This window comes from Homalodisca vitripennis, chromosome 5 (assembly GCF_021130785.1).
Source record: "Homalodisca vitripennis isolate AUS2020 chromosome 5, UT_GWSS_2.1, whole genome shotgun sequence".
Lineage (NCBI taxonomy): Eukaryota > Metazoa > Arthropoda > Insecta > Hemiptera > Cicadellidae > Homalodisca > Homalodisca vitripennis.
Genome location: NC_060211.1, coordinates 106,865,331 through 106,893,008, shown reverse-complemented (window position 1 = coordinate 106,893,008; position 27,678 = coordinate 106,865,331). Strand labels below are relative to the sequence as shown.

General features: G+C 33.5%; 1 protein-coding gene across 1 annotated transcript in view; it reads left to right on the top strand.

Annotated features, from left to right (window-relative positions):
• Nucleotides 1-2,274: 2,274 nt before the first annotated feature.
• LOC124362668 overlaps nt 2,275-27,678 on the top strand; it is a 72,505-nt gene continuing 47,101 nt past the window's right edge. The window contains exon 1 of the mRNA XM_046817367.1: nt 2,275-2,342. The gene's annotated coding sequence lies outside the window, so the exon portion shown is untranslated. The remainder of the gene's footprint in view (nt 2,343-27,678) is intronic.

The following is a 27,678-nucleotide window of genomic DNA, read 5'->3' as shown; positions in this document are numbered from 1 at the left end:
GACACCAAAAAGTTTATATTTGTGGCCGTTGTAATTTTCCTTATTCTTAGTATTGTTTTGTTCCATATTTAAAATTGGCTTGTTTCCCGATCAAGAAAATATAACACAGATCAGAGAATCCTACTTATGTCAAAAGTAAACTAAGATTGGTTTTAATACCAGTCTTTAAATTTATAGTAATAGTTAGATAGTGACATTGTCTTTAGATCTAATAATCGATATTTGCTAAAATTGTAAAGTTAAACCTACCTTAACAATGACACTACGCGTTTGTTTCCCTATAAACTGAAATATATTGTTAATATTTTATATTTAGAGCTGGAACTGGTAAATCAGTTCTAAAGCACAGTTCAGTGAACTTTCATCTACCATAGTTCGTGCCTACTGCTTCAAAGAGAGTCTTAGGAGTAAAATTCTGACCATATTATATTTTAGAACATTTTATAAGAAAGATGAGTATAACTTACCTAATCGCTGAAATCTAAAACGTCTAGGAAAATTATGGTTTTTCCTTATATAACGTACTTATTATATATGTAAACAAATTGAAAATAATAAAGAATGTTTATACAAACACTTGATTATATTAGACATGCTCTTCAAATTAATATTTTACAACTTTAGAGACTAAAATGGATTTGAGCTACTTTAAAGACCAGTGGGGCCCGGAGGAATTTTCGAAATAGTAGTAGGTCCTATATTCATCCTAGAACTGTAAGAATATCTATGTACAATTTCAGTACAATCGGTTGAATAATTTACGCGTGAAAGCAAAATAAACAAAGGTACTTTCGCATTTATAATTTTATTATGATTAGGATATAAAAAATTATTGTATCGATGTGTGGATAGTCTACTGTTTCATAAGAGTTTCATGTTAAGGTACATACGAGTATATTTAAAGTTTCTAAACCGATAAAATAAATCTGAATCGCCCAAACGTGTTGAAAGTGAATGCACTACTGATAATGACCATGATAAAATGACAATAATGCTTGCGCTGAATTTATCAGATATCATAACTGAGGACGTTACTTTACTACGACATTTATGGCACTTGTAAAAGTGGACATAAATGTCATCTTTCACATAGTTTAGCTTGATGAATTAGCTACCTATACAATACAACTCAATTTCCTTTTAAAGAAGACCATATAAGGAGATCTCCAAATTCTTCCTAATAGATAATTAGTCTAGAAACTCGCATTAGGTGAAACGAACTTGAGATTTACTCCGTAAGAAAAATTATAATTTTCAAACACTTTTGCGCTCTTATTTTTAATCGTAGAATTATGGGAAATTTACAATTACAATTTTCAAGATATGATAAATACGCATTATTTTTATTTGTAAAGGTCGATATGTTTGGAATAAACGATGGCATAAAAAAATGCAAGAGTCTTTTAATAACAAATTCAAATACTGAAAACCTAAAAAACGTGTGGATGTGTTAATACGTACGTGAATATAACATTTTAACAAGAGATATCTCCCATAACCGTGCGAGAAAAATAAGGACAGTGTTGCTGTTATGAGGATAAATTCGAGATTGTCGCTAGTGCTGCCAACCGACTCACTTTTCAGTGCAAAATTAACTTGTTGTGTGTAAAAATAAGAATTATAATTGTTTTTGAACAGTTCATGTATGCTTGTAGTTTTTTTTTATTTCCCCGAAAACTAATTGTGTGAACAGGCTAATGTTTGATTAAAAAATAATAAACTGTGCATTGATAGACCTATAATATATCTGATTTTTGCACTAAAAGATGAATACTGTATTGAAAACCAATTTACGATGAGTATACAGTGAAATTATAGCTGTAATTTAACTATATGACAGTATCGGACGTTTCAATAGTAAGGACATGATTTGTGATCTCTTAACCCTTTGATTTGACTTCAAGCGCTGAGGTAGGGCGCACCTTTAAGTTTTGTATACATCTTACTCTACCAAGATATCATCCTGTAGTGTTATGTTCTGTGTTTCTAAATTAGATATATTACAATAATTAGCATAGATTCAAAACGCCGTAAGCTGTGAGGATTTAAATTTGCTTCAATTAATTCTTATGTCATTAAAACTGCATACTATATTTGCGCAAACGGTCATTACTGGTTCTCCCATTAAACCCATGGAACTCACAGACGAATTCTGTAAATTAGCTTACATTTATAACTTTTAGAATGCCGGTGAGCATAGATTGCTTGTGATGTACGTAGGTAGAGGCAGAGGTAGCGAGCCAGCAGGCCGGTGGAGGGGTGACGACAGAGTAGCTCTGCGGACGGCTCCAAGAGTGTACAGTTGTCAGTACCTCTCTGCGGGTAACAGCATCCTTCTGTCGGTAAGTAGGCACTGACCTAGCTCGCTCACTCTAGCGGCTCTCTCCGCGCTTCTCTGCTTCCGTCCAAAATGAACTGTAACGGGATATCGTTAGCGTTAGAGGTCCGCTCCTGGTAGCTTCCTTCATTTATGGAGCAACCGGAAATTTGATTTTTACGCTATTTTGCAGTTGTTTTGAAGTCGTACATGTATTAATCACCGTAACTTTAAAAACCGTATAAAATTTGATTTTAATGCAAGAATACTAACAGAACCACAATGAAATTTCTATTTTTGTATTTATTGGAAATTTAATAAATTTACTCGTTTTTGCAACATTTTGTTAACTTAAGGAGTGGGGAACACAAGAACATTTAAAATTTAAAAGCGTTAAAAAATGTATCAAGCGATTACGTAATTTCCAAACAGTTCTTTTTTATATTAAATCCAGTTTGTTGTTTTGTTTTCCAACTTTAAAGTATTTAGTAATATATATTACGTATTATATATACCGATTACCGATATGCTGTATCATATAAATCAATATATTACACTTTGCTATTGATAATGAATAATTTGAAAAAGTTCAAAAATGTTTCAAATAATTACTTAATTTCCAAACAGTTATTTTCATATTGTACCCGGTTTTTTCCAACTTCAAACTATTTAGTAATATATATTACATATTTTACATACCGAATACCGATATGATGTATCTTAAAAATAAATACTAAATCGATATATTATAATTTGTTATTGATAATGGATAATGTTAAACAACAGTAGGGTTTAGAGGTTTGCCATTGTTATTTTTTTTATTATAGGATGCAAATATCCGAAACTCTATTATCCTTAGAATATAACATAGTGGTAATAAGTTGACAAATCTGTTAGGATTTAGAATAATCTCTATATTCAGAACATTTGCTGATGGTTTAAATGCTAAAGACAACATTATACAGTAAAATATCAGTCTGCGAAGTGATTGTTTTCTTTAAAACAATTAAATATATATATATATATATATATTTATATTTTATATATATATATTAAAATGCTAAGACGTTAATACTTTCTTGAATAAACTTACCCTTGTATAAAGCTTTCTGAATATTATAATGTAATATTATAATATTATACAGTAAGAAGTTATAATATAGCATTGGTTCCTTAAATTAGTATTGTAGTGTTGGTAAAATTAGTTGTACATAATTAGACTTATTATTTTCAGAGGGAAATATCCGGTACGTTTTATTCAAATTTGAGCATGCTAGACATCAACATTTATTCGTCCATCTATTTCAAAGTGAGCAATTTCTACTAAGAAACAATTCATTTATATATTCGGATTATGGTGGTTTTTTTATAAACAAGATAAATGGAAAAAACTGTAATTTGTTTGTTAACTTTCAAATTAAGTACACCACAATATACATAATATTTAATATATTTACGTGAGTATGGATTTTTCAAACACTTTAAATTCTGCATTGGGGTATTGTAATATGGTTTTGTGTTTTAAACAACATAATTAACATAATTTTAAACAACATTTACAAAAATGCTTTAACAAGTGTTTCGTAAAACGCCCACACTTTTTATGTTTCTGATCGTGTCTTTAAAACGGTTGTTTTTTTTTAAATAAAACTGTTAGGATTTTAATAATCTTATAAAACGGTGTAAACACAATCGCACAAATAGTAAATAACACGTTGTTTGAGGAGAATTGAGAACTTTGTTACTGTGTTCTTCATTTGCAGTTCGTGGAGAGAGGAGGTTCTTACGATTATTAGAACTGCTTTCAGCAAATACCTTACGCTTAATCAGTTTGGAAAGTTATATGTGGGATACACTGTTTATGCTCTCATACTAGGTGTTTACATAGTCCAAAGCTTTCTACTTCGGGCACCCCTGAAGTAGAATGTATAAGTATATATAAAATCAAAGTAAGGTTCATTAAATTTTACAATTATCTAAAGAAAATGTATGCACTACTACATACAATAGCTAACGATCACCCCATAATGGTTAGGTAGACTTAAATTACTCGGAAAGCAAGTATGCAAACAAAATATGTCATTTAGTATAGCACTTTACGTCGTCAATATTTTGCTGTCCACAAGCCGTAAGATTATAATTATGTAAAAATCAAATAAAAAGACACTACTGTCGTTGTCACGTAACGTGTTGTGATGGGATAGGTATAAATATTCTCCGACTTGTGATGTAAGTTAAACAAAAACAAACTTGAATAATTGCGAAACGTCGATTAACACTCTCAGCTCCATGTGAGTGTCGCAGGGTATTTACAGTATATGTAGAGTACATAGACTGCTTGTGCTGAAAGTGTATATAGCATCAACACCTGGTTAGCTAACTATCCAACATTAACGAGTAGGTATCAATTTGTGTGGTTAGTATATTCAGCCAACTCTAGTCACTAGGGCACTCGTAACGTGTTTATGACACAGACTACAGCACTGTAGTGGCCCCTGGTTTGAAGTTAGGAGTGTTGTAAACATTAGGCGTGAAACGCCATTTGCTACGCGGTATTCGTGCAATCGCTTCGAATATAAATGGCAACAGTCTTGCTGTGGTTCATTGGCTGAGCGTCAGCGAAGCCTGTCACTTGAGAAGCTTGAACAATGTCATTTATGTCTTTCTGTATGTATGTCCGAACGATTCTGGAAAATGAACTGACCAATAGACTTGAAAGTTTGCATGAAGAGAAAATTATGAAGAGATCATAATTGTAATATGAGCAACAATGAGTTCGATGATGATGGATGGCACTCCATCGTATTTGGCTGATCGTTTACGAATATTTTTACCTTGGTCTTATGGGTAACCATGATGGCAACGAGAAAATAGAATATTAATTTGTAAACAAACTGACTAATTAAGTTTTAACATGTGATGTTTTCATTCATAGAGGTACACGAGTGAAACATCGATGTTATAAACTGGTGACAAGATTTGATTTCATCGCACTCTTGCGTTCTCGTACTCTAACTAGTTAATCGAAACTGTAATTATCTGAACACTAACTGAATGAACAAATTTCGTCTGTAAACTTTTAGTTTTGCATGAAATTTCATTTGTACATAGATAGTAATGAGCTCTATGACGTTCATGTCTACCCATGAAACTTGGCTGAGCGTTATTGAAGCCTATACTCCTTGGCTGGCACAATTTCTCTATTGTCTGCCGGGTGGATGCAAATATTTCTTTTCTGCATGAAGAAAATAAACTGTGTATGTATGTCCACAAATAGATATTTTCCGCAGATTTCAAGAATGAAATGAGCAACTACAGCGAAACCGGTTTCGTGACACAGTGGGGCGTGTACTACTCCTATCTTGTTTACGAATACCTCTGGTTGCCAATTTTCAAACGTAGTTGTTTTATTCAACAAAACGTGATTAGGACACGATTTAGTCGATTTTTACGTACTTCCTCATTTACATATTTCATCCAAAGGTCACTAGAACGGAATGTGTAGAATCCACCCGCTTCTGAGCGTACAAACAGTGTAATAACGATGGTGGTCTAATACGCACACGCCATTTCGTCCTCGACTGTCAGATACAGCGCTCATTGTGAGAACAGGACCGAAAACTACATTTTATTAACGTTAAGATGCGATTACGGGAGCCCCAAATTAACATCAGTTCTCTCGCCTCAGACTTGTATCAATTTTTGTTTGGTATGCAGAGTGGTCGAAAGATGATGACTTCCGGATCACCACAAAACGGCGAATCCTGTTCTTGCCAGCCTAGAACTGGATCATCCAGCGGTCATTCATCCAAAGAGCTGTCTCGTTTGTTTGCTCCGGACTCGGTTCTCTTGACAAAGTGGCGTAACTAAGGTTTGACTGGGAGGGGGCACTCCATCATCTCTTAAGAGGGCACGCTAGTTAGCTGCTCTGGGTACCCGAGACTCCGCTTTTAACACGGGGCTACAATTTATACTGCGTCATAAATACGGGTTCATCCATAGAATCAATGTTCTATGGATGAACCCGTATTTATGACGCAGTATAAATACGGGTTCATCCATAGAACATTGATTCTATGGATGAACCCGTATTTATGAATTCACTTCAGAAACTTAATTTAGTATAATAATGCTAATAAACTGTTAAAAACACTATTATCTGTTTATTCGAATTAATTATGATTAATATAAGCTCCTCAAGTGAAACATCTATGGCTTTGAGACGAGTTCTATAAGATTTTGTTATAATATAACAAAGTTGTAAACTGTATAACTATGTTAAAAGTACGTACATGGTTTTTGGACAATATTGTACATAAACTTCAGAAGTGTTAAAATGGATTACGTGAAACAATTGTTTCCTCTACCTTTATGTCCCATCTCTATTATATTGAATTTCTTATTTAATGTATACACACTAACCTAACCTAAAGTACAATGTACTCGCAAATAGCATCGTATTTATTGTTCATGAATGTCTTTTTTCTCCGAGAAATTCCTAAATCTGGAGTTTCTGGAAATCTAATAAAATGTTTGGACTGAAACTAATCCAGTGATGTACCTATCAGGCATTTGAACAAATTTACATTAACACTAATTTTATTTTCTATAAAATATTTATGAAATGGTTACTAACACGTGTATAATAACAAAATAGTGTTTATAACTGAAAAAATAAATTTATGAATATTAATAATTACAAATATATTGCGTTCAATGTCACGTCTCAGCCGGCGGATCGGAAATACCTCAATGGCTGTCGCCCTAATAAGTTGGGCATGTCGGGATAGGTGTTTATATAAGGTTATAGAACTGAATAAGCCTTGAATTGTTGAAAAGTTTCGAATAACTTTCCATGATGACTAGGTAAAGTGAGTAATAACGCCAGAGTGAGCCCAAAAGTTAGATAAGCGCCTGTTTACTTTACTGTATACCGATGGTGAGACAATGCCGTGTACAAGGTTTACAAGTGTCCATGTAGGCACGGGCGAGTAATTCAATGCTGCAGAAGTGCAAATGTTTGCTAAATAACTGCAGAAATATTTGCGACACTTAGCCTTTACTGCTGACCGAAGAAAAGCCAATTTCTATTGTCTTTTGTTGACAAAACAAATAGGTCTTCGTGAGGTGATGAGTAACATGGTATTCCATCAAAAAACGCTTACTTAATATACTCGTGTGCTTAAAAAAGATTCAAAACCTAAGAAATTATATTTTTATGTTTTGTTATTATGTTATTTCTCTGCAATCTAAATATATTCGCACTTTGATGGATAATTTCGTTTGCTCTTATTTGTAGTTAATATATAAAACGGATCTAGATAAAGTATATATTTATTGTAAATGATAATTTGTATGGCATATTATATATATATATATATATATATATATATATATATATATATATATATATATATATACACACACACACACACACCGTATATTATACAGGTAAATATATAATTTACCTACACCTATTTTGTTCTGTGTCCTTGCTGAGCTTTCATAATGGGTTCAGTTGAAATAATTTATTCCAAAAAAATAATAAAATCAATAGAGTTAATCAAATTTGAGCAGGTTATTACATTTTAAAACATAATTCTATTAATTCGAACTGCTATTAAACCATTTACATTCGCGACGAAATACTCTTTGGAAAAGTAAAACAAATTTCAACGGTTGAATTGAATTAAACTTGGCTATTAAACATTGTAAGCAATTAAAAATCTTGAATGATTAGTATGGTTTTCACGAATGAATGTAATGATCTTGTCATGAATGGATCTAAATAAGTATTCTCCTTGTGTAACTGGTTAATTTGATCAAATAACCTCTTTTTCAATTTGTTTCTAAATTAAACGTCAATCTTGAATACCATGACAGTGAACTGACAGTTTTTAACTAAAACGACGTGAATTATGATTTTGACCTTCCCCAGCTAAAATCTTATAACAGTTGTTCATCTTCTTACAAAATTAGTATTAATATGGTTATATCATTCTCTGTGTGGCCTTGCCGAAACAATGTTTCACTGAATCTACTGAAGAAACTTATACCACAGACTCCGCAGCATGTAAAATTTCTTCTATTTCTCTGATATCGAAATTGCAATTTTTTCGGCTCTTAATTTCTCGTCGACTTCTTCTTGCTCGAATAATCATGCATTTTCATTTCGCAAGGATGAAGGGCAGACTATTTGCTCGACTCTTGCAGAACTTCGAGGAATTATTCCTTGACTTCACGGCAGTCTACGTTTTCACCACAACAAATGAGAATGTGTCCACAAAACACTATGGACGTAAGAGTACACCACAGAGTAAATATACTGCATCATTACTCAATGGTGTAAACACTCTGGTTTCTTGCAACGTCCGCAATCCTGTGCGAATGTTATATGTAACGCAGTCCAATTAATTGCAGTTGTAAGAGTTGGATTAACTTGCCGGGAAATAAAAAGTAACAATCAGTGCGCAATGTATCCTTTTATCATGTAGTAAAACGCACTAGAGAATATTCTAAAATACTAATTATGATTGTAAATGTGTACAATTTTTACATTTTAAATTGGTGTTTTATAATAAATGTTCTACTTACTTGATGTCTAGAGGCCTCTGGAGTTTCTACTAATATTCTCATATGAAGGCCTGGGCCAATTTCCCGAGGTGTCCTACCCCTACCCTTATTTCTACGTTTCTTTGATCACACCATTCAGTACACCAGATATCCCTGGAACACGTATTCTTGACCTGGTTTATTCAGGTTACCATTAAGAAACCATTAGCAACCGGCTTATGGGCCTGTATGGAACTTCTATCCAGGCGTGTTTTAAATTCTCCAATATCACAATCTCAATCTCAAATCTCCAAGTAGATGAATTTAAAAAAAAACCAACACTCGAGTTTCGGTTACGACAATGTTTCATATGATACCGATGGTCAAATATCATCTCAAAACACCATGCAGCTGTATTTAAAGCACTATACACGAGTTTCGGCTACGACAATGTTTCACTTGACACCCTTAGCCAAACATCATTTCAAATCTACAAGTGGATAGATTACAGCACTAGGTGTCGCGTCGGCCATGTTAAACAGTTTTATTGACGGTAACATCAAACAGTCAGGAAGGAAGTTCAGACAGACAGTTCATACTACCTGCTGAGACTATCCAGTCTGTCCTGTCACTAAAGGGGTCAAGAGCAGACATGATACCGTACCCCATATTGCTATTCGTGAGGCGATGCGTGGAGCGGCGCATTGATAAGGCTGAGGAAGGACGGCCTTCTCCTGCAATGCCAAGCTCTAACCCCGTACGTATTAACCAATTGGCGGTCTATCTATAGCATGAGACAGTAGTCCTCGGACGTTCGCACTGGGTGTTCCCTGCTCATCTCCACTAGTACTAGTAAGTGTCCAACCTGTCTATATCTTATCGTTTGAAGCGGTGTACCGCATCATAATCTATGTCTAGGACCATCGACAGTTTCACTACTCGCGTATGAGAGCTACTGGGTCACTATGTGTAGTCATTTTGTCCCATTTGTAAAAAACAGTGGATATAATTCTCTTTAAAAGCCATTACTAAGCCTACTGAACAAACTTTCTGAGATTAAAATAACTCTCTGAAATGCATTTAATTGTTATTTTCATTGTTTTAATGTGGTGCTTACATGAATCTATATTTTACAAAAGTATATCAGCCCAAGTCTTAAAAAAATAAACACCGGGTTATTATTCTCTATTAAAACCGTAACTACTGAACAAACTTTTCTGACATTAAAATATCAGCTTGAAATGCAATTAATGTTGTATTTCTTGTTGTAATGTGGTGCATACATCAAACTATATTTCACAAAACTATAAAATAGGCTGCCAGGCTACAAATATAGCTTGACCTTTCATTTAATTACTTCCTCAAAAGTAATTTTTAAGATGAGATTTTTAACTGTTTTTTTGTTGTTGTGTAGACAAGTAAAAATGAAATTAATGTCGATATTGATATTTATCTACAATCAGAAGATATCAATCACGTAATGAAATTCATACTTTGATTTTCATGTAGAAAATGCACATTTAATATCGATATTTGTAGCTTTATCCATAACAACAATTTTACATCTTGATTTATTAAATTACTTTGACACATAATTATCTATAGAGATATCGTACATTTTTCATCAAGAAAATAACTTCAAATTGTACTTTTAAAGAGTACTTTATAAATATTATAGTTTCAATTTTACCGCCGTGAAAAACTTTTGAAGGGATTGTGAAATATTTGGAAAATTGATAATCTGGAAATGAAGTGACGCGGAAGACTTGTTTAACTTTAATTTTTATACTGAAAGTACAAAGTGGGTTAAATATCTCTGAACTGGCTATTTAAATTTAATCAGCAGCCTATTCAGCGGGGGGAGGGGGAGGTGCCCATTCCGAACAGAGAAATAACTGAAAAAATTGTATAAAATTACTCATAGTTTTAGAATTATACTGTCAAGATATAATTTTAATGGATTTGCTTTGATAAACAACTTGGACTAAACCCCCTGAAATTCAGCTGCAACAGGAGCGACTATCGTTGTGATACTTGGGAGCAATGCACATTTCTACATTTACTAGTTCGCCCAGAATCCCGTTTCTTTTTCCTTATAATAAAATTATTTAAAAAATAACAGAAATATGTAGAAATAAAAATAGGTCAACGGTCAAATTTGGCATTACTTGTCTATTTAGTATAGCTAACACACGTTTATTTACTGTAAGCAAAAATTCTGCAAGCACATTATTAAAAAATGTTATTACAACTGGATCACGTTTTGGAAATGTTCCCAGGAGGACTGGCAATATAAGACTAAGACAAATAAATTTCAGCTCAATATAGTTATCGCAAGATCTCGTCCCGTTTAGTATTCAAACTCTCATTATGGAATTATGATTTTGTAAAAATTCTCGTGTACATTAAAGTTTCTGCCAGCGCAGATGTACATCCACTTTGTATTTACAAAGATCGGCCGAACAAATGCTGCTGAGTCAAATTAGTGGTAGCAGCTCAGCCAAGAAGATATTTTCGAGACCAATATGTCGAATAAGAATATACAACATAAATCTTAGTTTTAAGTGAACTTACAAGTTTGAAACGGGAGGTTACATTTATGTACAGTATTACTCGTACTAAAAACATTGGTCTCAACATTATCTTCTTTACTGGGTTTCTACTATTAACATGACAACAGCAGAGTTGCAGATTTGCCTAAATCACTCCTTCCCTCCCCTTCCAGTTCAGACATGTTGAGTCTCAGGAGGGTTGACGCAGGACAACATCGCCGCAGGACGAATTGTCCGACTCAGGCGGCCCCGACCGTTTGATTGCAGCCGTCATTATCCGCGGCCCATTGTGGGCGCAGGAAGTTGCGAAACTAGATTAACCGCACCACTTAGACATATGTTCAAACTAAAAACATTGGTACTCTCAGCATTCTTTTTTTCGAGTAAGGTATCATCTTCAAAGAAGTACTATATAGAATTGAGCAAATGTTAATTTACTTAGGGAGAATGCTCTTGTTGGATATATGCTACATCTTAAACATAGTAAAGGAATTAACCATCATGGTATAAAGTCTTGTCTTCCATTTATTCAATTCTTCTAAAATTTAGTTATTTTCTTATTTGCTGGCTTCTACAAACATAAAATATAGTATGATCCTCTGTGACAATTATTTAGAAATATAAAATAGTCTCTTTATTTTAAAACATATCCTCCTACATCTAGTTTATCGTATTATTGCAATATTACATCCCACTTTAGGAAGCGCGTTTAGTGCAGGATCGGGGGTCCACTCTAACCACTATCAGACAGACCCGTAGTTAAAACTCTTTGGGCTATTGTGCGTTCAAAAAAAATGATGAAGTTTGCTAGTATCAACTAGATTTCAAAATATACTACGCGTTTTGAAAATTTCTTTGAAGGACAAACTCAGAATGTGGTTGCAGTAGACGGCGTGGCAGATTTCGCACTGGAAATGGAAGAGGAGAATTCGTCTATTTCATCTTGCATTGTCTTGAGAAATCCTCGGGCAACCCTTTCCAAGGTCTTACGTGTCATTATTGTTACCAAGTGAAGTGCCATATACAAGAATCCTCGATCTGTTATAGGTTTTTGAAAGTAAAATCCATCTGTACTTTGGTGTACAGACGTGTCAACTAAATCAGAGTTTCTCGGATGGTGGATGGTGTAGTGCAGTTCAGACTCACAATGACAGTAAATTGGGAGTGCTTTTTAAAAATCTTTTTGATCTCAATAAGAAGTTGAACCGATAAGATAACGCACAAGTCACGAAAGAATGCATAACATAGATGATTATAGAAAAAGAAATTCCTCCCTGAACCTGTAATGGCGAAGCCCTGAAGTTTATTGTTGGACTATCATCACAACTACACGAGCAGATTTGTGCCCGTTGCTTGAAAGGCATGGTGTTTAGGATCCGAAAGAAAAGTTTATGGTTGCTAAAATCTCTCTTTCGTCTGCACCAGGAATGTGTTACTCATCGACAGTGGAATGCTATTCCAACATCAACTGGAACATGGCCCTAATTACACCAAGGTACACTAATGATCCATGGCAAATACACGACCGGTCTCAACCTCACTGGATTTCATCCCATGTGGATGGTGTCCGAGAATTTATTTACAAAGATGAAAATTTATGTTACAGAATCAATCCTCTGAGAACTACCTTTATTCCTAGATATTGTTGATGTAGTCTTCAATTATAATTTGGGTCTGTAACTTTATCTTATTACTATTAATACTTCTCAATCTTTTTAATTGCAACTGGATGATTCAATCTATTTCAGTTGTGGTAGGTCTGAACATGGTTGCATTTTAGAATAAATGGGGTTCTTTTCATTAAAAAACATTTGTAATAATAAGTCAAAAATATAAATCAAATTAGAAGAGTTTAAATATCCCCCCCTCCACAAGACAAGATGTTGTAGTTCCGAAGTGTTTGAATCCAGGAAAAAATACCAACTTAATCGATACTTTTTTTAGGATACATATTTTAGGATGAGTATGAAAAGAAGGCGAATGACCTTATTAATCAGTTTGTTTTTTTCTTTCCAAGAAAAGTATTAAAACAAAGAGTTGCACCCAATTTGGAATTTGATTAGATTCCAAATCATGGGTATAGTTGACAGTCTTCTTGATATTGATAGACTGTTAAAAACCAGTTTCCAGCAATTGTGTCCTTCGCTATCCTTCGCAGGTGATTTAGATAACCTTTTATTGAAGATCAAGTCTTGGTTTATCCAAGATTTGTGCGGAAGTCAAGTGACACACGATGACCTATTCAAATAGATCCTACCATCAGACCATCATTGAAATTCGATAACCAAATAGTAAATCACAGGACGATTCCATCAAGTCTACTGGTTATATCAAGCAAGAGAAAATATGCGGTTATAGTATTAGGTGGTTGTAATGTTTTATTTCCCGAGAAAGAGATAAAAATGGACATTGCTATTATTGATTCAAGTCAAATTAATATTACACTTTCCAATAAAGTAATCTATGTTTTCTCTGCTGAACTGCCTCAATATACAATATGTTACAGGATCATGGTGCAAGACGCTGATTGTGCAAGTCCCGTTACGAGGTCATAGGTTCCTCAGTGTCTTCATATAGAATCTACTTATAGAAACTTCTTCATTGGTTTAAAGGGCACATGTTGACCTTGGACATAGATAAAACTATTCACTCTTTTTAAACCATATATGAACACCTCCATCTGAGATGGCTGCTGCGTTTATGGTGTTATAGTTTTGTCATCTAATTCCAATTTAATTGGAAAATTAACTTCAGCTATTTGGACAGAAAATGAGCTGTTATGTGTATTGCGTTTTTCAAAATATTTATGTAATTTCGTTAGGAGAAAGCAATGTACTATGGTTGCTTCTTCACATTGTATATTTCCTTCGTTATCTTCATTCGACTAGATTCTTAGTAAAGCAAAATGGACAATCTTGTAGTAGAGTTTCAGTATTTGTAAACATAGATGAAATAAACATAGATAAGAATATACTTCGCGTACCGGTTCTTGGGAGTACCAGACGTTATTGCAAGAAGCTTAAAATAAGTTTCTAAATTATTACAAATTCTTCCTTGGGATTACAATTCTAAATATTTTATCTCGACGATGTAAGGTTTGTTCCAGAAAGAGAAATTAGATTATAGTGTCTCATGTAGCCATTCAGTTTTTAGATGGCACTAGCAGTGGATTTCCTTTCACCTATTAAACACGTAGTGACAAGGAACTTGACAAGGATTGACAAGCAGGATGGGGGTTGGTTGTGTATTTATTTCGCAAATCCAAACTGTGTTGACAAGATAAGCCAATTAAGTCACTTTCTATTGCGGTTATAAACTTTTCTCAGATTACGAAGAATAATATATAAACCTAAACTTTTCAGAAATCTTCGATACCTCTTAAACTGTATTCATTTGTTTTCCCCTTGTATATTTAGTATTTATACTGGTTTTTAGCTCCGTCAAATAAAAATTGTTAAGTGTTTTTCAACTGCATGTTTCGAAGAGGTTACATCACATTAATAGTATGAACTAGTTAGTTGGCTTATATAGTTTTGAAGTTTAAAACTACAATGAATAAATAGTTATTTTACTAACGCAAGAAGCCCTTATTCAAATAATAGAAATACAATTTTTACTGTTATGATTACTTAACATTGAGTTCTCAAAAAAAAAAAAAAAAAAAAACAGACCGTAAAAAATTTTACATTTAGGTAACTGTTATATATTAGGAATATTTTGTATCTCGTATACATGAGTATATACATTTACAGGGCTGCTGAAAAGTCTGGAGACGGTTTAATAGTGTTATTAATACTTGGGCTACAGAACTAAAACTTTGCTAATACGATTCTGAGCTAAATATCAATATTTTAAAGTTCCTACAAACTCTATTCGTTCAATGGAGGACTGCTCACGAGGAGTCACTAAATAATTTTAAAAGTAAGAAAAGGTTGATGTGCACATAAATGTGAAAGACTGCTCTAAAAAATAAAAATGCTGCAAACAACATTTAAAAGGATTATTCGTGTAGAAATGACGATTATTCAAAGATTTCTAAAATAGTCATAAAAGTCTGCTGAAAAGTTTGGAACCGGGATGGTGTTAATAAACATGTTATGTGATTTAAGTTAAATGTTAATATTCTAAAATCTAATTAGATATTAGTTTTAAAGATATTTTCTTTTTTAATTTACTCTAAAATTATTACAAGGAATAACCAAAGGTGTACGAAGCATAAGCATTCAGGCTGCAGTATAATAAGAGGCCACCACGACAGTAGAATCATATTAAAAAAAGTAAAAAGTAACTAAATGTTAAACTGTTTTGTTTGTTACATTTTATAGATACACAAAATAGATAGTTTTTATATAACGTAATTCGTGTCAACATTTTTGTTTCTATAGTTTAAATAATCATAAATATGATTCTATTGTGGTGGTGGCCGCTTATTATACTGTAGCCAGCATTGATGGGAGCGGTTAACAGCAAGTGTGTACTAATACAGTACTCCAATTTCCCAACACTTGTTCAGCGTCTAACCAATTTCGATCTCACTGGATCTCTTAGATTTCAGGAGTCAAATCTGAGCTAGTGTCAGTTATTAGCCTCTACAAATTCATAGCTGTCGTAAATACTACTACAGATGAAATTAGAATATTGATATAAGTTTCATTTCACCTTCCGCTTAGAACAGAATCTGTAATCTGATACTGGTACAGATTATCTCCTGGAATCTAGAATCCACGTCTGTTTGAGGAGATCCATAAAACATCTAAGATTCACCTGTTTCTGACCCAGTGTCAGATTCAAACACTGCACTAAGCAGAATGTGAAACAACTCAATATTCGTTTTAAATCAACCCTTTCCACCATAGCTACGTTATGTCGCATTGAATCAACCCTTCCCACAATAGCTAAGTTATGTCGCATTGAATCAACCCTTCCAACAATAGCTACATTATGTCGCATTGAATCAACCCTTCCCATCATAGCTAAGTTATGTCGCATTGAATCAACCCTTCCCACCATAGCTACGTTATGTGTATAAAACTCGGTTGCTCCGCCGTGCTTTGGTTCGTGTATAAAACATCGTAATGTACTCCATTGTGCACCGGATGAGGCAATGAAAGTGTTCGTCATCTAGCCTACACTGGATAACTGCTGGGAACCCGACTGAGCTCCTGTGTAGCCTTGGTGTTTCTAATGTCGAAACAATGCAAGGGGTTCGTTTTGAAGATCTTTGTCACCGAATTTTTATGAACCTCTTCAGATAGACGCGAACTTCACATTTCAGAAGTCAGTCTGTACCAGTGTCAGATTTTAGACACTGCATAAGCGGAAAATGAAATGGTGCTTATAACTCACTATTCGCGTGGAATAAATGCTTTTAGATGTAAAATTACAAGTAAAAATTTGTATTCTCTCATTCAGATGTAAATGACGAGATCAACATGTACGAGTAAATATGTCCTGACATAGCTACTTGGGGTGGTGTCGCAAGTGGTGGCAGTGGTAGCAGCACATTGAGTTGCGCCTTGTAGGTCGACGATACCGAGCAAGAGCAGTATGAATAGAAAGCGACCAGTTGCAAATTGTCGGAATAAGAGCGTAATCGCAGGCAGTTGTCAAGTAACTTGTCTATTCCAGGTAATTAAGGCAATGAAATAATCGCCGTCACTGACCGGCTAGCATCCTTGCGTCGTTGGCTCACTTACATGGACGGTCTGGAGCCGTTCCTACGCGAAAGCGTCATCTTTAATCGGTGATCGACATTTATGCAATTTGTTTTTCGTCCTTCTGGAACGGACTACTACAACAGTTGCAGAGTGCAACACCGAAACGTTGTAAAATTCACTAGTAATAATATCCACTTACACGAATTCTATTACATCCTAATAAAGTTATTAAACTGTTAAATATTTGGTATATCAGTTTTTGTAACTGGCAATTTTGTGAATTTGAAGATCTCATCTACAATCATCACTACAGTGACAAATATGCACTTGGCAACAGACACGTTGCTAAACACTATTATAAATTCTCTCCACTGACGAATTTTAGATCTGTTACAGAGTGAAACAAGTACTTTTTTTTAATAACGTATAATCGATTAAGTAGATTTTGTGACATCTAAAATATTATTAATCTATTCTCGTGGAATTTACATACACTCAATATGTTTAAAACTGTTAAAGATACAGAGGGATTGTAGCCAAAAGTGTAGGCAATGTTATATAATCATTCCAGAACACTTTTTCGTGTTTTAGGTTTATAAATAACGTTTATAAAGTAATGATTCTTTTAGTTTGAACATTAGCTATAATAATATTATTTGGCGTAAGTAACTACCTGGCCAACGAAGTTGATCAAGATCAATTTTTGTTTCAAGTTCCATATTGTTTGCGCTTTTTTTGACAGTTATCGTTTTCGCAAGCCGCATTACATTCAGGGGTATGTAACAGTCCGGATACGGGTAACACTTTTATTAGTTGAGTTAGGCATAAAATACTGACAGATTGTAAAGCGTTATATTTATTTTTCCATATACTTGGATTCATTATATAGAAATCTTAAAAGCGATATGTTTCTTTACTTACTTAGCAAATAATTTTGATATCAGTAATTCTCCTGGGTTTTGAAATCTCTATCACAACAAAAGACCTAGAGCATAGTTTGTAAGTTTGCCTAACAGGCAAACCGCAGGACTGTCATTCCTGGGTGAACTGTCAGTAAATTTGCAAATAAATAATGTCCCATTCTTTAGTATACTGACGATTTTAGTAGTCTTATGGGGATTTTGTTACTTTGCCTAATGGTTTGCAAAATTTGGCTTACACGTGTGTGGAACTGACTTGCTACGTATTCAGTGGCTATAATCACCACTAGAGTGACAAATATGCACTTGGCAAAAACATGTTTCTAAACACAATTAAAAAATACTCAGCTAAAAAACACCAGTCTTTAAACCTTAACTTCATAATCTGTAACACTTATAGAAACAAGTTGAATTTGGGCCCATTTTAGATATGGAGATAAATGTAGCTCGTACAGTTACGTTGTCTTGCCTATACAAGCACAGATCAACGTTATAATCGATTACCACTGAGACCTACTGAAATAAGTTAACACAATTCAAATGTGTAAGAGACTTTTCACCAGCTACCTATAAATAACGTATACTGGTCTACTGTAGTAATACGTTGTTATTTTGTATTTACTCCGTATATTTATAAAACAAAACAGACCTCGCCAAGAATGTTGTATCTTATTGACAACATACATTCCATTCTCTGTAAATACTAGCAGTATTTGAGAGGGCAGCGTTCATGGGAACTGATTACGATCAGTAAACACAAATATTGTTTAAATTTGTCTCCAGGGTAAAATTCCCATTCTATTGTGCAGCACTGTCTTGATTGAAAGTGATAGTGTGGTGAGTAATTTAGTGTACCGTTACAGTGAGAATAGGCCACTAGTCCTGCAGTCAGTGCGTGTGTGAGTGTAGTGTACCAGTGACAGAGTGTGATTTATCTACATATTACACGTCAAGTATGTACATGACAACACAGAATAACGTGTATCAGATAATAAGTAGCATTAATATTATATTAATTAATTAATATTATAAGAAATCAGTTATTACTCTGGCAATACATCATTAGTTAGTAATACGTATTAATGCGATCCACAACTAAGATTAAGACATATACTCCTTAAGATAGCAAGAAAATATATCATATAGTATATCCGATATTTTCTTGAAATAGCTCCACCAAATTTGCGTCCAAAATTTCAAATCTATTAAATTGGGTTCCATATATATGTTTAAATAATTAGCGTCTAATCACCAAACCACTATAGAATTATGATATCCAATTTTTTTCTTATTAAAATAGCTCCATTACACTCACTCGTTGAATACTTACGAGTAAAATTTACGATACATAATACATCCTTAACATTTAAGATATCTCTGATACACTAACTGCACATACATTACTGTGGATACAATTATGTATCCATAGTATAGGTCTACTCTCTGTAAAGTTATATTATCTCGGATATACCACCAATTTGCACTTTTCCCGTTCATTGGCAAATATAGTAAAAGCATTTGCATATTATATCACATAGATCAAAAGTTGACACTTGCAAATCTTTTACAGCTAAATTTACCTTCCAGAATGTTTCGTGAGGAACGAATTTGTTTAGGTTTTGGGTTTGATTATATAAAAAAACTTATTCGTTATTGAAAGAAATGCAGCAAGGAAAAAAAGAATGCTCCAAGGAAAGCAGAAAGGAATAAAAATGCCATATCTCATTCTTGGTTCAGGCTGTATCTGTTACAATAGCGTGACTTACTTTGGACACAGCGCAGAGTGTTCTACGTATTTTACATACCTTCTCTTTTTGTCACAAAATCAGAAAAACAACATATACAATACAGTTTCAGCTGTTGGATGCATATAGTGCACTTTTACATTTTTACATATTTGTACAACTCTTATACTCAATATTTGAGATTATATGGTGTGGGGAATATAGAACACACATATAATTTCAAGTAGCCTAATTATTTTTTAGATGTCATTTATAAATCTTATAATTCATTTTTAACTCGTTATTAGTTTACATTTGTTTGTGGTGCAAAAAAAGTAAAAAACGTTTTTTTCCTATCCAAGCAATGGCAACGAGGATGGGTGTTGTAATGAAAATTTGGAGCCTGCTAGACTAACCAAAAAGTGCTCAGTTTCGAGTCTATCAATCGCAAATTTTCTCGTAAACTTCAGTAAAATTTTAATAAACAATAACACTGTCCTCTATTCGTTCCTGTATGAAAAATTAAACGGTCAGCAAGGAAAATACGTTTTAAGCTGAAAATAATGCCAACAAATATAAAGGAATTTACAATTTATAAATAATTTTAGTATTAAAAAAATTACCTGCCTACTTTTAAGAACTAAAATCTAAAATGTACTTTGCTTAGTGTAATGATGTTTAAATGTTCGCTGGTGTCCCACATGGCAAATTGAACTATTGTAGTAATTACTTTTAGGGGGTTTAATTTCGCGTATTTCGATAGTTATTTCACAGGTATATCAGAATAAACTGATCGAGATATGAAAATAGCAGTTGCAAAGGAGATCTTACCTGATGCTTTACATGTTATTAGTAGTCAACTACGTAATTGGATGAGCGTCAGCGAAGTCTTATCACTCGAGCAACTGGAAAATTTTCATTTCTGTACGTTTGTATGTACGTACGCAAGATATGTTGAAAACAAACTAAAACTGTTTGTGCACGAAGCTTCATTTCTATATGAGGAACACTGAATTTGACGATCATGCATGTCATTCTATGTGATTTAGCTGAGAGTTAGCGAATATTTTTACATTAGCATTACGGGTAACCACTATGATAATGAGAAAATTAATTTGTAAACAAACTCAATACACCTATAAGGGATTCAAACATGTGGCATATTTACATAGTACGTAGTCTAACTAACCCAACACATACAACACAAATTAATGTACTCGTATAGTGGCTTGGTGTGTAGTAGACGTTTATTATTTCAACACCGATGAGGAAACCAATTTAATGTTTAAGTTCATTACGTGTAACACTACAATAGTGTTTGTAATGAATATAATTTGTTAGTAATGTAACAAAAATTTGAGTGTATCATGTGGCAGGATATCTCGAAAATTATTTGATAAATTTCATATTTACATAGACAAGAATGACTGGTGCGTGACTAACTATGACATTTGGCTAAGCTTCTCTGAAACTTATCACTTCAGTAGGCCGATAATTTCTATTTGTTTGACGGCGCACGTAAACATTTATTTTTACGTGTACAAAACTTATCAAAATCTTTATAATGAAATCAGCCATAGAATTGAAATTTTCCATTGACCTGAGTTACGCCGACACGTGGTACCATTGTCATGAGAGGGGAACCACACTCGCTCCACAATTACCTCCCCTCTGTCGCCTGCACCACCTCACTGCATGTACGTATCACATTTACAATTTCACATCAGCAACGTCTTCTGCGCGCCACTGCAATTATTGTAGTTACTCACCGCAATGTTCAACGAGAGAAAATTGCAGACTAATGACAATCAGAGTTACTATTAGGCCACGATATGATAAATAATTAAAGTTAGATCCATTGTAACCCGGCGGAAGTGGCGATGTGACAGCTATTATAGTAATTAGCGATGTGGGAACATAGAGAAAAAGTCATGCTCACTCGAGCGCGTTCTTATACAACATGCCGCCGCGCCGCGCCGAGCCGTGGCGTGAGTAAACACCGAGATACCTGAGAATAGTTGAGAAACAAGTCGCAAATTGTTCATTAAACATATTCGTGCGTAAGTGTCAATTTAAAAATAAGTATTTCCTTTTAATATTTCTCCCATTCAAGTTATTATTACACGATTAATTGTACTCTTATTATAACGTATCTATAACCGAATTACTTGATCGTTCCTCTACAGATTTCTCATGTTTATTTATTTTTGTTGTTGTTTATTTTGTAACTTGACACAACAGTTAAATTTCAATTAGTCTTAACATCGTTGACACTTGTTTATCAATATTTAATGTTAGTTTACAACTGTTCTGTATATAATATTATTTCATTTAACGGTTTATTTTAAAATATAAACAAACAATACTTATTTCTAAAATCAAGTAAACTAATTCTGTATGTGAACTCTTCTCGGCACACAAACAATTGGTCTATGCAGTGAGTAATTCCTTGAGTTATTGAGTAATTCATTATTCATATTTCAGTGGAGAAGGAATTGGTTTGCTTTGATTTTTAATTTGAAACACGCCTATTTCTTGTGACTTTAAACTCTGAAATTGATTTTTTTAAATTGAAACTGATATTTAAACTTGCTAGTCTATCGAAATGGAAAAAGAAAATAAATAACCATTTACTAATTTTATTAAATAAGATCATAAGTTTATCGGCTACTACACGTAATACGAGGAAGGGTTCAATACTTGTGTGCCCTAATAAGCAAATCACGCAGTTGTTTAGTCTTGTTATATTTCTGACTGATTCTGTTTACATTATATTTATACAGTTTACAACATGTAATCTTATTATTGTAGTCCATTTAAAACATGCTGGTATACAAAGAACTTGATTTTATCGAAATTAGAATCATGAAGAATTTACTAATTAAATAGCCGAATTAAACGTAATATTACATACAAGCTGTACTTGGCATGTGTGTAAACTGTAAATTTAGGTTTACCATAAACGTTTTGAATTGTTCGTTGTTGCGAAGAGCTCCTACAATGCAGCAAATCGCGCAAACAAATGTGTTTATCAAACCTTACCTACAATTTACTCGTACGAACACTCTTTATATAGTTTTCTCTGACTATTACACACAATTTGAGTAAAAACACGGTCAAAATGTCCAACATGTGCACAAGAACGGTTCTCGCGTTTAAGTCACTTTTCAAAAAGTTAATGATGCTACACAAAAATTAAAAAAAAATATTACGTACATATAAAAACACAATAATACAGTAAGAAGTATCAAAACGATTGATTGTGATTTTGATATTTTAATGACATTTCCATTAAGAGAAATCTAAATGTAGGCTAAAAAGGAGATTCGCAACATCATTGAAGACATTTTGTAAGAATTATTATTGAAATGATAAAAAGAGGGAAATCGCTGTGTTGGCTATTTGTCGTAGATCATTAACTCAGGTTATACTCTCAGTTTGGCTAAAGAGAGAACAATTGAATGAGCGTACAGAGCAGGACAAGGTCGGACAGGTGAGAAGCAACGGGGCCGCAACTGCGGGAACAATGGCTGGTTAATTTCTCTCATTAGAGATGTTACAGATGTGATGTGACAAGTCATGTCGAGTTAGCAGCAGGGTGTCGAGACGTGCAGCCATTAGTGAGCTCTACCAGTGCGGGCCTACACTCTACACGGTAGGGTCCGACCTGTTGAGAAGGTCATCAGGGAATGGTTAACGTGTTTACTTCAACGTTTCCATGAATTCACTGACACTGTGAAATTAGGATATTCTTTAACGCGGTGTGAATTTGCATGTTTACTGGCTGTGCGGGTGTGAATGGCGGCGTCTTGTGGGATATCGCGTATTTTTTAAGGATGAATGTATTGTGGATGTAGTTTCCAGTAGCATTCTGGATATGATTTTACGTTATCATAATAACTCATTATAATTGGTAATTTCATACTTTACATATTCTGTACAGATATTACTATATTTAATATATTTATGTTGTTTTGAAATGCGATGGTAAGTTATATCCAAGAGTGTCAATCAACCGGTATAACATGAAAGGCGAGTTAACTTCGTATCCAATTAATTTATATCCACGGTTAAAAAAACAATCGGTAATTACTTTGGTGTCAAATTAAAACACAGTCGTGGCAAAAACTAGCATACTGACCCAAATTTGTTATTTTATTATCGTCGTAAAATGGACTTCGAGTGTTTGAAACCTTGTGATATTTGTATAATAATAATTTGGGTTCTTTTTGAGGAAATGAAAGAGCATTTTAACGTCTAAGACTAATTTACTCAATATTCACGCTTTGAAAACATATGCGCGTGTTTGAAGTGAACGGAACGATCCCAAGCTAATACGATTCTATTGTTGTCGATTTAAAACTAAATTAAAACTTACTGTGTTTTACAAGTTGTTGTTGTGTCATAAAGAACTGGTGTAGCTTTAATTATTACGAGTTCCACTGAGAAATCTTAAATGCCCAAACATATTTAAACTATTTTCAATTTGCACAATGCAGCGTGTTAGCTCAAGTAATAGAGAAATTGTCCTGGAAATATTTCCTCATTAGTATTCTATCTTGCTCTTAAAAGCAAGATGGAATAAGTAAAATGCATCAGTTTTAATTAAATAAAACTTATGCATTTATTTTTGTAATTTTATATTTTTCGGAGAATTAGCAATATCAATCGCATACTCAGCGATTAGTATTAATTAATTGAGCAATCGAGATAAACCAAGATGATTAATATTGACAAAAGAAAAATTTACTATTAAGTAATTATATTTTTGAAATTGGCCGATGTAGAGTTTGTTTTGGTAATCTTTATGGTTTGGTAGGTATAAAATGTGGGTTCTTGAAACATTATTTATAAGACTTCATTTCCATAGCTAAAACCACAGTGCTACCTGTAAAAATAAGCAGTATACATAGCATTACAGTTTATTGTACACATGTATTGTTCAGCTGAATTGTACACATGCGTATCATTGAGACATGTGTTACAGAGTTTAAACATACGTTAATATTTACTATTCTAGTCTTAACTGTAAAATACAAATTAATTGAGTCCTTACGTAATATTCAAATATGTTTAAACGTGAGGTGATAAAAATAGAAATTTGTGATGCCAGAATATATTCTTAGGGAAGACTTATTAAGAACTTGAGAGAAAGATTGTTATATTCTAAGCGTTATTCTGATGTTGTCATTTCCCCTTCAATTGTCTAAATACCTTCAAAAGTCCGATGAAAAACGTGAAAAAATTGTGAATTTTTAATTGCCAATAACTTGAAAAGTATTTGATTTTTCGAAAAACTTTATAGATGATTTTTTGCTTAAAATTAGGCCTTCTATCGGTATCCGAGGTTATTTTGAAAAAGAAAAACTTAACCCTCGAGAAGGGGTGGCAACCACCCCCAGGGTGGTTGCGGAGTTCAAATAATTTTCACTTTTGAAGTTAAGGGTAAGATGAACCTAATTCCAAAGTTGTATGCAATTCGGTTCACAGTAAAAAAATTCGGAGCAATAATGCTTCAATGACTGCACTATGTTCGAGTATATTCTAAGCGTTATTCTGATGTTGTCATTTCCCCTTCAATTGGTTAAATAAACTAGAAGAGACTTTAAATAACAAATCCAAATAAATATCATTACTCATGTATGTGGTTTAATTCTACTAATTCAAAAATCATATGTTAATTTTCCGTGAAGACCTAAATTGTTATTTTTCTTAAAGCTCTTCATTAACGTTTTTTTTTATAAACCTTCATTGGGTAATTCTATTTGTTCAAATCATATGCAAAATTCCCATCAAGGTCTGCATTACTACTGTACATCGCACAATGCAGAATCTCTCTGACGTCGTGACTCTGCTTATTTCAACAACACAAGCAGAAAGCATTTGATGTAATTTGCAAATGTATTAATTTGACACTGAACAATTTTTTACGGTGACTGGCAACAAAATAATTGACGGTTCATTCTACCAAATGCCCGGTGTTCCACATTAGCATAGAACCGGCGCAATCACACAGTCAAACTGGACGCAGATTGCTACTTCTGGAAAGATTAATTCGATACAAAACAAAGAGTGAACTGAGAGCGAGACGAGACGTTCCTGCTCTGAGGTCGACAAGGCGTCATGAGCTAGACCTCAGATTACGTCATTGATTACGTCCCGAGCAGCTAGCTAGGTGCAATCACATTGTGTAAGTCTGTTTTTATATCGACACTGCTCATTACACACTGAATCATAATACAAAACATAGACATTCTCTTCCGTCCTAACCGAAATTACTATCGGGACTCGCTTGGTTATACGTTCAGGAAGCGAGACTTTCAAAACAACATAAAAATGCTGTTGTTTACGTCTGCCATTAGTTTGTTATAAAAATTAATTTAATTTACGTAAATATTGTTTTGAAATTTCCACAGTAATTTAGTTTACCGAGTATTCGCTTTAATGATGAATTTAAAATCAAACTATAATAGTAAAGGTAGATTGTGAAGAGTAAATATTGCTAGAGTCATGGACGTAGCCAGGAATCGTTGGGAGGAGGGGGTTAAGAAGAAATTGGTGAAGCCTCTTCCAGAAAAATTCAAATTTGAGAAACAAAATAGTGAATATTGCAAAAAGCTTTTACGTTTTGGTTTTTAGTCTTAGTCTATATTCATAACTGTGGAGGCACTATTTTAGTAGGCTGTGTAGGATTAATAATTGAAATTGATTAGGCTTATGTAGAAATGTAATTACAAAAATAAGCTTTTACTGTCTGAAAAACCGAGTAAATAGTGTACAAATCCACATTGAGAATTATGAAAGTAAAAATGTAAAAGATTTTACATATTAACAATTCCTCAATGTTGAGAACGATCTTTCAAGCATATCTTGAAGCATGATCTTTATTTAAATAATAATAATCGTTTGCTTAAAAAAATTGAACGTTTTTGGGTTCGGACTCCTTGGACTTCCTCGCTGACTACGTATTTGGCTAGAATATAAGTTTTGTTGATTTTACCGACTTTAAACCTTGCCTAAAATCTCTGTTCTGTTTATAATACAAGAAGTTAATACTTGACTTGTTGACTAAGTTGATTGATTGAATAAGTTAATAATTGACTAAATAAATTAAATCGAGTGAGCATCGAATCATTTTATATATGATTATATAATAATAATGATAATATATATATATATATATATATATATATATATAATATTGATTATATATTCAATATATTGATAATATTGAATCGAATATATTAATATCGGAATTATAGGATTTATTACATTTCAACTAACATATCAAATTAAATTCAAACTCAAACAGTTTTCGATTCTTTTACTTGTTCAGTTTGAGTGACATTAGTCACACGGTAGTCATCCAGTACTTTATCAGTACGGTAATCATTTCTTAATGAGTACTGGTGTTTCTTGCTGTAATCGCGGCAATGATGATTGTAGCGTCATAAGAACAATGTTAAACGTCATGCACGTCTACGACCTTATTTTTAATCGAGACATTATGAGAGAAATTATTTTTGTAACATAACATATAAACATAACATTTTTGTAAATCATCGCTTAAATATTCAAAAAGTGTATTCCTTAAAAAAATCACTTGGAAGTTTACTCATTATATATTTAAATTAGACATTCCCCATTGCGATACTATCAAACATTAGGGTGTAGAAAAGCATGAGGTTTAACGTTGTTTTGGGCAAAGACTCAAGGTCGGCTCTTAAGTGTGGGTTTCGTATTGAAGTGGATTAACATGAACATGGTCCTTAATGAAACACCAACAGTAAAATTCACATCGCGTTAGACCGGATGAATGTTGCCAAACAAGTCAAGTCATCCGGTCGCCGCGTGCCAGCGGTCAATCCAGCGGTGGATCCAATGACATACTTCGAGACCACATACCACTCACTGCCAAATTAGGCTCTTTGGACCATTCTTTTCAGCTAAAGGATG